General features: G+C 40.6%; 1 protein-coding gene across 4 annotated transcripts in view; it reads right to left on the minus strand.

Annotated features, from left to right (window-relative positions):
- CALD1 (caldesmon 1) overlaps window positions 1-13,939 on the minus strand; it is a 206,182-nt gene that overhangs the window by 130,776 nt on the left and 61,467 nt on the right. For all 4 annotated transcript variants that reach the window (XM_074379033.1, XM_039473105.2, XM_074379035.1 and 1 more), the window contains exon 2: window positions 8,048-8,135. The gene's annotated coding sequence lies outside the window, so the exon portion shown is untranslated. The remainder of the gene's footprint in view (window positions 1-8,047; window positions 8,136-13,939) is intronic.

Genomic DNA, 13,939 nt, shown 5'->3' on the forward strand with positions numbered 1-13,939 from the left:
ATTCAAATGTTTTATAGCATCGCTTTCTCTTGACCAAGTCTGGAGCTGCTCGATGTCAGGGCCTACATCTCCTCCGATATCCCCTCACAATGCTGAGTACTTTGCTATGCAGTTATTTATGAATGGAAATATTTGCTGAGTTGAACTCATTGAAAAGCTTAAGAATCCTGGCCCAAGACTCCAAGTTCCAAATAACGTCGCAGCTACGATGCTTTGTGCTGTTTGCCCCATGCTCTTGTTTTACTTCTTCTGGGCATATTATAGAATCGTGCTTGCCCCTTGCAGTCATCTGGAGGCAAGTGGCTAATTCTGGCCAAGAGTTTTGAGCAGAAGTATCATGTCACTTGCCAACAGGAGACCGTCCAAAGAGCTCTTTCCTCTCCACCGTGGTTGATAGGATTTCCAGACAGTCATTGTCAGTAGGGATTCCTAAGCATGGATGACAGTGATGTGAACTAGAGGCCCTTGCTTATCCAGGGTTAGTGACAAAGTATGAGTGATAAACACGTGTTTGTTTTGAAGTCGCCGAGATTTTGACTGTTTCTGATGCCAGCATGACCTAGCTTCTCATGACGGATGGAGTGTCGGCCAGCTCTGACATTAGGTCATACTCATCTCTGTTTCTAAGCAAGTACTTGCTCAGATTCTTGATTTCCTATTTCTCTTCTGAGACCTCTAGTTTAGAAACAGGGATAGGTAGGTTAACTGGAATACCGTTTGCAGCATCAGCGAGTGGAAATGGCTCATTATTTCACTTCCTTATGGGCCCCATCTCTCTACTCCAATGGGCCATAAAACTGCCACTAACTATAGCAGTGCTCACGTGTTATGTGATCATTCATTTACATCAGGCATGAAAAACTCAGATAGTTTAAAGGACCAAAGAAGTAACTATCTGGGGAGTGGTAGCTCATGGGAAAATGGAGAATATACGCTTCCCTGCAAGCCTATGAGCTTTCAGACTCAAAATTATTTTTAAAAAATGCTTGCATTAGTCTATTCTCATACTGCTAATACAGACATATCCAAGACGGGGTAATTTACAAAGGAAAGAGGTTTAATTGACCTACAGTTCCACATGGCTGGGAGGCCTCACAATCATGGTGGAAGGTAAATGAGGAGCAAAGGGACGTCTTACATGGCAGGAGGCAAAAAAGAGCATGTGCAGGGGAACTCCCCTTTATAAAACCATCAGATCTTGTGAGACTTATTCCCTATCATGAGAATAGCACAGGGAAAAACCCACCCCCAAGATTCAATGACTTCCCACCTGGTTCCTCCTACAACACATGGGGATTATTACCATCAAGGTGAGATTTGGGTGGGGACACAAGACCAAAACACATCAATGCCAGACAAGGGAAGCACATTTGCAGAGCAGCATGGGCCCTGGGTTGCTGGTTTGTGACCCAGATTTCTACAGTCTTTCACTGATGGCTGACCACGTGCCAGGTTAGGCACTGTGAACAGTTGCAAGGGTGAACCCACAAGCAATCCCATAGAGCTTTCAGTCTAGATGAAGAAGTTTATTTATTTAGCCAACAGTTATGTAGCACTTACTATGTACCAAGCACAGTTCTAAGAACTTCAATAATATCAGTTTAAATCCTTGTAACAATCCTTACATTTCCATTTTGCAGATGAAAAGACAGAGGCCCAGAGAAGGTGAGTCACTGGCCGAAGGTCACATAACTAGTAAGTGGTAGAGCCGGGATCTACATCCAGGCAACCCAGCCCCAAATTGTGTGCTTTTAATCACAACATTCTGTTACATCTCACAAGACCTGTAAATGGATAAATCAAAGTGGACTGTGGCAAGGACCTCAGTGATGAAATGGTCACGTGACTGCCTGGAAGGATTTATGCTCTTGTACAAATGCTCTTACTAGGAGCTGTTTCCTGTTCAGCAGGAGGCCTTTGCTTGCTTGATGTTAGGTTCCGTTCATATTTGATGTTTATTAATGAAGTAAAAATGAATCTTCTGTTTATGTTCACTTGTGCTTTGGCAAACTGATTTATTATTTCACTTAAGTGGGGTTCACTTTAGAAAATAAGCTGAATTTGTCTTAAAGCCTTAACAAAATAAATAATCACATTTCACACTTTGACCATTTCTTTGCTTTGCTCACTTAATTAGCTTTAGACATGACGCTAAATCATCTCAGTTTATCTGTGTCAGTCTCAGGGCAGATCCAGGTTTTGTGGGACCTGAAGATTATTTGAGAAGCCTTCTTGAAAAACCAGAATACAATAGTAAATGTAAAAAGTCAGGCATGGGGGTGTTGAGGCAGGGACCTGTCCCCATGAGAGGCCCTGTGGCTTACGCTCTCCTGACTTCACGGTAAATTGGCTTCTGGTCTCTCGTCTTTGATTTTTATGAGCATTTCGTAAAAATATCACAGCACCCTTACTTTGCTTTTAAGTTCAATTACTATGAACTCGCCATATCATGGGTTCTGCATCCATAGATTCCATCAACCAGGGATAGAAAAATATTAAAAACAAACAAATAAAAAAACCAATGGCTCCTTAGAGTAGAGAGCATTTATGTAGTATTTACATTGTATTAGGTTTTAAAAGTGACCTAGAGATGATTTAAAGTATACAAGAGGAAACGCATAAATTATATGCAAGCACTATGCCATTATATATCAGGAAACTGAGCATCAGTATATTTTGGTATCCTTGGGAGTCCTGAAACCAATCCCCCATGGATACAGGGGAAGGAGCATCCTTGAAACTACATTATATTCTGCTTTTAACAAACTTCTAAACAAAAGTTAGAATCTAGGAAACAAATACTGCAGGGGGAAATTATGCATTACTCTTCCAGTTATTTGCAGAAAAGTAGATTTACAGATATAGCCAGTGCATGCCTGTGTTTTGCCTATAAACCACGTGGTAAAGTATGATAGGTAGATGAGAGGGCAGAGAAATTTAAAATATTGTGACCCCTTGCCAAGATGAGGCCAGTGAAAAGTAAATACAGAATCAGAAATCACAATTTACGTCACTGAACACATCATTGGATTCACGAAATATTCCATTGCATTTAATTAAAAAACAGTCCATTTCATGGTAAGGAACACAAGACTTGCAAATGTAACACAGACCTAATATGGCACATGAGATGGAGAAGGTCCAATCCAGTGCTATCTATAGAATAAATGAATGAGTGAGTGACTGAATATGCATGTTTAAGAAGGTGCTACTGGTGGTCACAGGCTTTCCTCATCAACCCCAACTTCTAAGTGCATTTGTAAATTTATAAACCATTAGCCAGTAATGGGAGACAGTTAGATAGATCCCCGGAGTCTTTCATGATAACAAATGTCTTTATATCAATTTTGTAATTGTGTGGTGAAATCGGATTCAAAATCATCATGGTAGCATATACTTGTAGGAGGAATTCTTTGAGGAACTTGGAGAAAATGCTCCTAGAAGAGCTTCTTCCTCGGGGCCCAACATGTGTTTGCATTCATTCCTGTCTGCGTTCTGTGGCTATGATAAACATGCTTTCCCCCAAACTCAGGATGCCACTTTCCATGATACATCATATTTGGTCATTAAAGAACAGGATTCCATATTAATGTTGGCCTTCTTTAGCAAAGTGTTTTCAGCCAAATATATTAAACTAGTCAACTGCCCTTTTCTCCCGTCAGTAAAACAGTATCCTGAAATCACAGCTCATTTGTACCACACTGGCCTGACTATTCAGACTCCATTTGTCTCTAGCTCTTAGAGGCTGGTGTTAGAGAGGATGATGGACATTTTGTTTTGAATTAGCAAAAGGGAGGAGGAAAGAAAAAACCCCAAGTATTAAGTTTGGGTTAAAATATGTTTCAGGGAACACAGCTCTGCCTTTTCCTCTAGGAAACGTCTATTTAAAAAAAAAAAGAAATCTAGATTTAATTTGGCATTAAGTTAAGCCTGGGATACAGAGAATAGTAGGAAGGAAAATGTCTTAGGGTTTTTTTTTTACCCCAGACTATTTGTTCTGCTTAAGTACTATTTGAGTATTGTTGCTCAGAGTGGCATGAGATGTTCACAACTTAATCTTGTTAAGCATCCCAAAGCAGAGTTCGGAAGCAGTTGAGTCTGTGTCCTGTAACTGTACAAATCCTACTAGAGTTGGAATCTTAGGAAAGCCATGATGGTTGGTGCTTCAAAGCTAAACAGCACAATCATTGTTTTCTCTTTATTTGTGTACTCACTGGTGCTTATGAGAACAAAAGCCTGGAAAGGAGTTCTAGGCAAGAGCTCCTGGCACTGTTGTGTTTTTCTCCCTGCTCTGTCTCCCTTCTCAGCACAGTCTTTCTCTGTCAATGGTCATGCCAGGCAGGAAGGGGTGTTTTCATGGAGGGGCCTCTTAAAACCAGGTGCAATTCCCTGGCTGGGGAAACACATTTATCTGGGCAAGGTTACTAAAGCTGCACGTGGTGATGTTGGAATGTCTTCTATCCTCTTTACTGTGAAGGTTTCCAGAGTGCTGGGGGTCCCATAGAAACTGTGACCTCGTGTTCCCTCTATTCTCAACCAAATCTTGACTATGCCCAGGCTCACTGTGGATTTTTCTTCTCATATCTCATGACAAGGACCCTGAGAACAGTCTCCTTGAGAGGAGACTCCCAGGGAAGGGAATGGATTCCAGACCTTCTCCCACATGAACCTAGTTCTACAGCCACTACCAAAAACCCACAGGAAAGACTCTTAGTTTAAGAAAGCTCCCTTCAGATCCTTCTATAAAAAGCTTGGGCCCACCTGAACCAAAGGAGACTAAGGACTTTCTCAAGTGTTTCTAAGGAGGCTCATTCTGCCAAACTCAAGGAGAGAAGAAGACGAAGAAAATAAAAACCCAAACTTCTCTTTCCACTCCATCTGGAGCTTCAACTGACTCCAAAAATATTGTCCCACAGGGGTTATAAAATCTCCTACTCGAAAACAAGGGCAAAGCCTTCGAGGTGCTTACAACTCCAAGCACTTCTTTTACATGCTCATAGGAAAATGATCTTTCTCTCCAAGCCTGTAAGCTGACTGAAATTAATGAAACACAGTCGGGAGGCACCTATGTTGGCTACTGGCCATCATTCATTGGAACACCCCAACTAGGCCATTCATGGATTGCAAAGGGTTTCCTCTTGCTTTCAACATTTCTCATTTGATATCAATAGCAATTTGCATAAAATCACTGACCCACGTGTCACTGACATTTTGGGCAGCTTCAAGAAAACCGGCATCTTTTTCCTGGCTACTCAAGAACACAAAGAGGAAAGTATGGAAGTAGGTTCTTGAAGAAAGCTGATATCTCCACGTACATTTAAAAAAAAGTTGGGTGGGGTAAGGGAATAAAGAATAAAGAAAAGCAGGAGGTGGCTTCCAGACCTCTGATAGCCTCTTCTGCTAATAATCAGAAAATCACCCTGAAGATCAAGGGTTTCTACTAAGGAAAGAGAACTAAGGGAGAGGGAAGAAAAATAAATTGAAAGCAAGGAGAGAACTTAAAAGAAACAACACTTTGGAAAATAAAAAGAGAGATGAGTAAATATCTCTACCCCTTTTATTTGCATCGTGCTAGCAGAGCTAATTAGGGAAATTCAGCCCAGGGGTAAGTATGGCCCCATGAGAAATGACATTTGATGGTGAGGCCTAGAGAGGGGCGGCTGGTCATGCCAGGGGCCATGGCCTGGTCCCTCCACTCTAGCAGCTGCCTTGTGGTCTGGCAAGAAAATCCTAAAATACTGCCAAAGCTTATTCTGGGGAACAGGTGGAGTGGGACAATGAGCAGGGGAAAATGGACGAAGGAGGGTATTCAGGGCAAAAGAGGTACAGCCTTCCAACCCTATCTGGAGCCTTTATTTCAAACTGTCTCTTTGGTCATTAAGGATTCTCATCCTGGCCTCCCCTGCTATCCATTCTGATCAGCTCTGATTGGCTGATGAGGAAAACGGGCCCAAAGGAAGGTTGTCCAAGATCCCCTGGGCAGGCAGCACGGGAGTCACACAATGACCACGGGGGGAGTTAGCTAGAAGGGAGCAAAGGTGGGCAGGGCTAGCCCCACAGGAATGGTCTGGGGTATAGCCCAAAAAAACAGGACAGAGAAGGTACAAAATACGTCCAAAAATACAAGGGGAGAAAAAATAGACACATTAGCTCATCTACATGTCCTCACACACCTTCATTAGAGGTAGCATGTAGCGTTCTTCCTCGTGGACGGGTCCTTCTCCTGTTATCTACCAGGAAAACTTTCCATATATAATTTCTGATGGAATCTGTAAGCCACTGCTCCTCTCCCTCTACAGTCTTCCCTGGCGGCCTCATTGACTGATGCACTGCCACTTCCTGCCTGTGGGTGGTGACTCTGAGCGTCTCTCTAGTTCTCACCGGACCTGCATATGCATTGTTTTCTAGACACATGCCTTTGCATGCCCCACGTGCTTCAAATTAGTAAGTCCCATTTGGATCCCCAGATAATATTCTCATAGAAAGGCCACCATAACTGGGGCATGCTCGTGCTATTTACTGTTTCCTACCTCTTTGGGGAAAAGGTGACTCACTCTTGCTATTAGTCAATCGTACGTTTCTCTCAATGTTTCTCCTCAGCCTTAGCTTATTTCTGCCTGTCTTCAGGAACAGCAAGTGAGGAGAAAGCACCTTTAATACTCAACATTTGGAGACAGTCTTAAAGCAAATAAATTACAGGTTCAGAGGCTGCATCTAATCCTCCTTCCATTCATTCATTCATTTAATAAATATTACAAAATGTCTACTGTATACAAAATCTCCTCCAGTGCTATGAGAGTTGCAGAAGGCACACTTTCTGATTTCAGAATTTATAGAGTGTCACAGGGAAATGAGAGCTGTACACAAATGACTATAATACACCATAGGAACTGCAAATGCTCTGAGAGTAACGTCATCGCTAAAGGAGTTCAGGAGGGGAGAATCAGAGGGAAGCCCATGTGCAAGAAACAAAAAAACAATCAGCATATTAGAGACAGAAAATGATGGCGGCAGCATTGTGGACTGAATGGTATTTCCCCCAAATTCATACGTTGAAATCCTATCTTTCAGGACCTCAGAATGTAACCGTATTTGGAGACAAGTTCTTTAAAGAGTGATTAAGTTAAAATGAGGTCTTTAGGGTGGGCCTGATCCAATATGCCTGATGTTTTTACAGGAAGAGGAAATTTGGGCACAGAGAAAGACACCAGACAGGTGTGTGCCCGGAGAGACGACCATGTGGAGACACAGGAGAATGTGGTCATCCGCAAGGAGGGCCTCAAGAAATCTCCCATGCCAACACCTTGATCTCAGACTTACAGCCTCCAGAATGGCGAAAAAAGAAACCTCTGTTGTTTAAGCCACTTAGTCTGTGGGTTTTCGCTATGGTAGCCTGAGAAAACTCACACGGGAATGGCAGATACAATCTTGAAACGACAATTGCCTGAGTGGTGTGCGAAACTCCTGAAAGAACTTTTCCTCCTACCGGAGCCAAGCTCAGCAAAATTGTGAATGAGTGAAGTGTCCTTTCGTTTCTCCATCCTCTAAAATGGAAATCCCCTCTTTCACCTCTGTAGGTGGTCCCTGTTCTGGTATAAATTTTCTCCCAGGTGAGAGCGTTTGGTTGAAAGTGAGGGGTTCCTTAGTGCTCCTGAAATTACCAGTGTTTGCACAAAGACGAGCTTATTCACCTTGGAAGGCTGACTTGTGTTATCTTTATTGATTCAAGTCACTAGCATGTTTCACAGGAAGTGAAGACTTCATTATTGATCCAGGACTGTTTTGTGAAAGACATTACGTTGCAAAAAAAATTTTAAAATAAAGCAAAATAATCAGACTAGAAAACAGGATACAAGACTTGATAGAGCCTTCAAAACTTGATAGATTCTGATTAATTAACTGGTACGTAAAGTAGAAAGGCCACAGCAGAAAACCTGGTTTCTCACAGTGCATCTTTAGATGTAAGAATTTAGGATATCTTGCACAGAGGCTATGTCATTCCTAAGAAAGGAACCCAAAGTATTAATTAAACATAAACTTCACTCACAGGTCAGCAATCAGATGTCTGAGCCTTCTGGTTGATCACCAGTCCCTATGGAATTTGATTTGATGATCTTGAAATGTTCCAATGATACCTGGAATAAAAGGAGGATGGAAACATAATTAAGTTGAATGAATTTTAGTTAATACAGACTATATATTTTCAAATACCCTTTTTCCCTCAAGTGCTGTTGTTAGAATCTAAAGGGAGAAATAAGGGAGGAGTAGAAATAGCTATTGTACATTTGCATTTTAAGGAAAATAGAGACAATTATTACAGAGTCCATCTCAGAATTATTCTGAATGAATTATTCTGGAGAAGGAGGTATAGTTAAGACAAACCCTCTGGCAGGGACAGTATCTAATTGCCAAGTTTCCTTTTCGCTGCTCCCAATCTCCTTGGTATTTTTATTTTAAAATTTGAGAATGAATAAAGGAAGAAAATGTTTTCAGTAGAAAACCTTTTTGGTGTATATTGTCTGTGTATGTCCGTGAACTATCTCGTCAGTGAGAAAAAGGAAGAGTTTCAAGAGAAAACATCACATGAATGGCAGAGTGACTGACAGTAGAATTTTGTCTTCAGACAATCTCTTTCCCTTCTATTTTCAGATTTAGGGTCTAAGGGCCAGAGAGTTGCTAAAGCTCTTACTCCCTGCTTTAAGATCTTTCTCTCCCATCAGTTACCTTGCAACTTCAATAGACGCCCCGGTGAACCATTCCTCACTTTAGCCCTTTAAGCCATGGCTTTTAATGCCGTGCCCGACACACACATCCTGGCTGCCCTGGCTCAGAAACAGTTGCCAAAGGTCTCTGCAGGGAAAGCTGAGTCTAGACCGGAGGTAGTAAGGAAGGAAAAGGCCCAAGATGAAGGAAGACGGGAAGGGAGCTGGGCTCTGTTAGGCAAATGAGCCTGTCTTCCTCCCGAGTCCCCATCGCAGCCGGTGGCAAACAGCCAGGCACTCGTTATTGCTCCTTTGATTTAACCATCTCCTCAGGCATGGGAAGAAATGAGTTTTACATGAAAATATTTACTATAGGAGATTTCTAGTCCTCTAAGAATAGTGATTTTCTTAGAACTCTAAAGTCACTGGGTCGCATGAAAAACTGTAACTAGCATCTTTCTAGATTAAGCAAATAGAAAAACATTGCTAGCACATATTTACAGGAGATGGCTAATATCCTACGTTAAAATTTCTGCGGCAAGTATTCTCAGAAAGATGGCATTTCCCAAATGGATACTAAGAGGCTGGTGGTGGGGGAAGAGGGGAGGGTGATATAACTTATTTCAACAGAGAATCATTGCAAAGGTTAAATTAGAGATCCTTCATAAAAATAAATAACTGTAAATAGCTAACAGGAAGAACTAGGTTTTAATTATTTAAAATTTTATCTTACATGGTTGAATTAGGGTCTCTGATTTCAACAGTATCATTTTTATGAAACAGTTCCTCCGTGATCTTTCCATAATATGCTTTGCTTTTGTTATGGAAATAATAATAGCCATTGTTTGTTTAGTATTTTTCAGTGTTAGACCCTGTGCTAAGCACACTGCACACATTATTTCTTTCCTTTTTTTTTTTTTTAATACTTTAAGAGTTCTGGGATACATATGCAGAACGTGCAGGTTACATAGGTAGACACGTGCCATGGTTGTTTGCTGCACCCATCAACCTGTCATCTATGTTAGGTATTTCTCCTAATGCTATCCCTCCCCTAGCACCGCCCCCCTACCCCTCCGACAGGCCCCAGTGTGTGATGTTCCCCTCCCTGTGTCCATGAATTCTCATTTTTCAACTCCCACTTATGAGTGAAAACATGCAGTGTTTGGTTTTCTGTTCTTAAGTTTACTGAGAATGATGGTTTTCAGCTTCATCCATGTCCCTGCAAAGGACATGAACTCATTTTTTATGGCTGCATAGTATTCCATGGTATATATGTGTCACATTTTCTTTATCCAGTCAATCATTGATGGGCATATAGGTTGGTTTCAAGTCTTTGCTATGGTGAACTGCAATAGACATACGTTGCACACATTATTTCATTTGATGACTGTAATAACCTTGTAAGATAGATATTCTTATCTTAGAATAAGCACTGAGAAGTTCCTTGGCTTAAGTCATTTGCCTGAATTCACCCAGCTAGTGGTGAGGCCAGTATTCAAAGCCAGAGCCTGACCCGCCGTGCTGGGTGTATTTGGTGGATACAGGAGCACATTTCCTTGTTCATTGAGTGAGTCCTCTGCTCCAGGACAGGGCACATGATGATGCACGAGGACTCTGTTTCCATGGAGCTTACACTCTGCTGGAGTACAAACAACACGCCTTTCTGACAGTGAGCAAATAAAAAATCAGCAGGATGTGAAGAGGGACACTAAGTGTCCCTGGAGGTTGGATGGTGAGGGACGGTCTCGGAAAAGGAGACATCTAGATTAAAAATACATTTCTGGGAAGGAGTCCCCCATGTAAAGATCTGAGGGAAGCATGTTCCAGGCAGAGCCCTTGAGAAGCCTGGTGTGAGGCTTTTATGAGATGGCTGCGTGCTCTGGAACCATTAAACTCTTCCAAGTTACTTAGTCCATGTGAGATTGAGGCTCATATGTCTGTTTGTAGAATACACAATGCTGAAAGATGTGCCGGGCAGAGGGTCTTACCAAAAAACGATACCCACAGGGCTGCCTTTGCTGGAAAGCATGAGAGGTTGTCCCTGCCCAGAGATGAAAGTGCCAGGGAAGCATATGGTCACCTTTGTTTGCAGTACCCAGAAGGATGGAGGTTCCTCACTCCCTTTTTTGCTTGGTAGACTTCAAGAGAGCTGCGTTCTACAGGCTTGCATGAGCTCCTCCTTTCATATGTTAGAGGATAAGGCAGACCATTTCTTAATAACAGATGGAAAAACGAAAAGCTACAGGATATAACCCTTATAATGGGAAAGGAATGGCGAGTAGCTATTTCAATCATAGTTGGCAGGAAGTCACATAATTTGTAGAGATGGAAATTAAAATAAAATATTTAAAAACAGATTGATGGGTTTTAGTCAGAATGAGCCAGTAATAATAAAAAATTATTAGTTGTCTCTGCTTTACATTTATATTGAATATGGGAGCTAGGAGTATGTTAGAAGGAAAGAAATATATGACATTAGAGAATTTGGGTCATTTAAATAAATACTAACAAGTGAATCGACCTTGAACAAGTAATTTAACCACTCGAGTCCTTCTTCTGTAACATGTAGCATTTGGAATGGATTTGCAACAGTACTTCAATTCAGATGGTTTATTTCTACCATCTTTCCATGCAAAAAGAAATGTATTGTGTATGTGAATGACCTTGTGATAGTTTTGAATAAAACAATTTCAACCAAGTTCCCCCTTTTCAGCATCTAACAGGGTGCTCAGAGAAGAGTATTGCTTTTCAAGGCCACCTACCTCTACCCCTTCTCTATTATGTCTAAGAGATGAATGTATTTTATAGCTCTAAGAGAAATGATAATATTATTATATAATAATATCTATAATTTATTGAATACCTACTATTTGCAAGGTACTCGATATCTGTTCTTTCATTTAGTCTTCACAAGAAAACTGGGAAACTTGTTGTTTTTTATTATTCCCATTTGGAAGTAAGATTTATTGTCACATAGTTAATAAATGACCAAGTTGGAAATTAAAACCCAGATTTGCTTTATTCCAAAGCTCCTTCCATGACTGGATACATGGGGCAGCCATAGCTGCCAACATTGACACTTTCTTTTACCTTTTTGAGTTCTATAAAACACTTTTCTTTAAATGTTTTGGAGGAAATTGTTGATGAGTTTGTGGACTGTAGCCAGACTGACTTAAGTATCTAAATGGAATAGCTTGTGGCAGTCCAGTGCTTTCATTGAGAACAACTAGAAACTCTGGATGATATTCCACAAAACCAAAATCAATTTGGAGGTATCCCAGAGCTGCTGTGGTAACCAGGATTTGAGGGGCCAACATCTCGGAGAGAAGGAAGGCCTGGAAAAGTCATCTCACATTCAGTGATTTCCCCCTCAAGGAATTTGGTATACTTAAGATACAAGGAACAAGAGGATACAAGAAAGAGACTAAGGAGAACATTTCTGAGAAACAGAGCAGAGTCTTAGCAGTCTTGTGGAGCTGAGTAGAAAAAACTTTAAGTGCAAGGCGGAAGGAGCACTTTGGGGTGACAGAGCTGTGCTACATCTTATCCATGGTGGTTGTTATTTGTATGCACTTGTTAATACTTGCAGAACTGTGCGCTGACAAGAGTAAATGACACTGTGATAAAGGGTCTTGGGAAACAACCTTAGTTAGGACCCTTGGATATTTCAGCCATGGAGAGGGAACAAACCAGAGGTTGAAGGAGTCACGCAAAATGGAAGATGAATTGTAGATCAGCTCAGCCCTGTTTAACTGATGAGAACTTCCCCAACTCTATCAAACAACCAGAAGATAAGACAATCCCTATGTGCAGGAAAGTAATATCACCCCGCACCTAAATGAATATCTATGTGGAAAAAGGAAAATCAAAACTTGACCTCTATTCAGATTGATTGTAGATTTAAATGTGAAAACTTACATATGTGCGCTTTCAGGAAAAAAAAATTCTCCATGATTTTGGGTTAGGCAAGGATTTTATAAACATGACATAAAAACCATTAAGTATAAAAAAAAAACTTGTGTTGCATTAAAGCTAAAAGCCATAAAAAGAGTGAAGAGCCAAGCCATAGATTGAGAAAATAATACTAACAATATGTATGACAAAGAACTTGTATCCAGAATATGTAAAGAATTTCCACACATCAAAAAGAAAAAGACAGATGATCTAATAGAGAAATAAGTAATGATTTCAACAGGCATTTCACAAAAGAGGATATTTAAAATTGCTAACAACTGAAAAATAATTTCACTGGGTGTGGCGGTGCATGCCTATAGTTTCAGCTACTTGGGAGGCTAAGGTGGGAGGCTCTTTGAGCCAGGGAGGTCAAGGCCACAGTAAGCCATGATCATGACACTGCACTCCAGCCTGGGTGACAGGAGATCTTGTCTCAAAACAAAATCAAAAAGACAAAAAGCCCAACAAGTATATGAAAAAGTACTCAATCTCATTAATCATTAAAAAAAATTCAAATTGAATCTGCAATGAACTAAAACGACATACCTAGAATAGCTAAAATTTAAAAGACAGATAAGTTAAAATGTTGGTGAGCAACTGAAACTCTCATGCACTGCTATGGGAATATAAATTGGCAAAATCACTTGAGAAAAAGATTTGGCAGCACGTGCTAAAGCTGAATGTTTGTGTACCCTGTGGCCTGAAGATCTTACTCATAGGCATATACACAACAAAATCCATGCATATATATATTCACCAGAAGACATGAACTTGAATGTCCCTAGCGGTACTATTAATAATAGCCACAAAACAGAAATAATCTCAATGTCTATCAACAGTAAAATGGATACATTGTGGTAGGCAAGCAATGAAACACTATATAGCAATTAGAATGATCTAAGTATTGCCCAGGCAATCAATCTCAGAATCATAATGTAAAAAACACAACAAAAATTACTATATGATTTCATTAATATAAGAACTCAAACCCAGAAAAAAATTAACACGATGTTAGAAATCAGAATAATGGTGATCATGGAGCAGTGGCTGGGTGGGGGAAGGCGTGACTCTGAAGGGACATTTGAGGGCTTCTGTTTTGTGACCTGGATGCTCACTAATCAGTTGCATTCATTCTATGAAAGTCCATCACACTGTACAATGACAAATTGTGTCTCTATATGTTATACATCGTTAAAAAGATTATTTTTAGAACATGTGAATAGAAAAAGATGAAGCTTTAGCCTGGAAAGACAACAACTCAAGGGAATTTATGAGCTCAAAAT

This window comes from Saimiri boliviensis, chromosome 10, assembly GCF_048565385.1.
Source record: "Saimiri boliviensis isolate mSaiBol1 chromosome 10, mSaiBol1.pri, whole genome shotgun sequence".
NCBI lineage: Eukaryota > Metazoa > Chordata > Mammalia > Primates > Cebidae > Saimiri > Saimiri boliviensis.